The sequence below is a fragment of the Austrofundulus limnaeus genome, unplaced genomic scaffold (assembly GCF_001266775.1).
Source record: "Austrofundulus limnaeus strain Quisiro unplaced genomic scaffold, Austrofundulus_limnaeus-1.0 Scaffold50, whole genome shotgun sequence".
NCBI classification, from domain to species: domain Eukaryota; kingdom Metazoa; phylum Chordata; class Actinopteri; order Cyprinodontiformes; family Rivulidae; genus Austrofundulus; species Austrofundulus limnaeus.
The window spans coordinates 1,113,102-1,114,753 of NW_013952452.1; the positions used below are offsets into that span (position 1 = coordinate 1,113,102).

The window sequence follows — 1,652 nt, forward strand, 5'->3', positions numbered from 1 at the left end:
GACCACAACAGTGTGTCGCATCTTTGATCGGAAAAGGACGGTTCCCCGAACGTTTATTCCCAAATATATCCACTTGTGGAAATGAGAGGGGACGGCAGCTCGCCGGGAACCGTCCGGAAGGCGCGTGAAGCGGACTTGTTGGGGGGGGAGGGAAGTGGCTTCGAAGCGCTGCGGTGCATCCAAACTATTTAAATTAGGGTTAAAGACCCGTGTGGGGAGTCAGCGGGGGGAAACAACAACAAGCCGGGTGAATCGGCTGGAAAAGGAGCTCGAAGCGGACACGTCCGAGGAGATCGGACTCCAGGAAACGACCATATCCGCACCGCAGAGCCACACAGACGGTGGCTGAGACCGTGGCTCTAGCCTCTAAAAGCTCGATCACTGACTCCGCACGCCGGACAGGATGAGCAAAATCCGCGTAAACTTTCGCAAAAGCCAAGCCAGGACGTGGTATCGTACTCCAGCAGCACGGACTCATGCGTAAAAGGACGCCTCCAGTCCCGGCAGCCGCTCGTGCTTCTGTAGCCAAAGCGGCGGAGCTGCGCTAACATCACGGTATCCCCCCGTGTTCTGGACTCAAAAAAACACCCAGCACCTGTTATCCAGGCAGCCCCGGTGTCAAAGATCTTCCAGTGAGATAGATAATCGATACCCGACCCCTAAATTTAACACACACACCCCAAACTACTCAATAAAAGTTAAATGGAGAGGTGAAAAAAAAAAAAACTTACTTTCTTCCCCCTCCAAAACCGTCACCTCCGCTCCACTCTTTGCTCTTGGTTTTTTAAAAACAGTCACATCCAGCGGCTTGCGTTATTACACAACAAAAAGGTGGGTGGGGGGAGAAAAAACGGGGAAAATTACAATAATCCTCCAACTTTATAAATGGGAAAACTGAGTAAAATCACAAATGTCAAGCGCTTTAGAGAGAGAGAGAGAGCTATCCCTTATTTTGGTTCCGGTGGCGTTGAAAACGACGTGTCGACGGGCTGCCTCGCAGTTTCTCTTGTGGACCGGGGCTSGGGAAACGGAGGAAAGGAAATGAAAATCCGATATGTCTTTATTCTGCTAATTATTATCGTTTTAGCCCTGTTTAAAAAAAATGGCTGATTAAGTTGAGTGCGCATGTCTTTGTGTGTCTATTTCCCGATATGCACTCTGGGAATGGGTAGAGAGACAGAGGGAGAGAGAGGGCGAACGAGGGAGAGAGAGAGGGGAGAGAGAGAGGGAGGGAGCAAAAAAAGGAGACGGAGAGAGAGAGAGAGAGAGAGAGAGAGAGAGAGAGAGGGAGGGAGGGAGAGAGGAGAGAAGTGTAATTAGTGAGTTGATCAACAGTCTCCACATTGCAAATGACGCGCACACGGAGCCCTGGCGGCCGCAGAGGTCTGTGCGCTCAGGAGAAAAAATCCTTTTGTACGCTTCTCTGAGGGGCCAAATCACATGGAGAACAATAGACTTCCTCCCCAACAAACAGGCTGCACTTAAATCCCTCACAAGCACTAACAATTCTCAGCTCCCTTCCAAAACAATTCAACTTAAAAAAATATAATAAATGACAATTTTTAGGTAAAAATTTCCGACGCGGATTTATTTTGTTTTTATTCAACTGAAAAAAAAAAAGCATTTGTGCGTTTTATTGCTTGTGACAGTAC

At 48.6% G+C, this 1,652-nt stretch overlaps 1 protein-coding gene across 2 annotated transcripts in view; it reads right to left on the reverse strand.

The window, feature by feature from the left end:
* Positions 1-1,652, reverse strand: part of zfhx4 (zinc finger homeobox 4) — an 89,362-nt gene that overhangs the window by 84,630 nt on the left and 3,080 nt on the right. The window contains exon 1 of one of the 2 annotated variants that reach the window (XM_014008469.1): positions 732-1,261. The exons of the other annotated variant lie outside the window; for it this stretch is intronic. The gene's annotated coding sequence lies outside the window, so the exon portion shown is untranslated. Of the gene's footprint in view, positions 1-731; positions 1,262-1,652 lie in introns of those variants that run through there. 2 annotated transcript variants of the gene reach the window in all.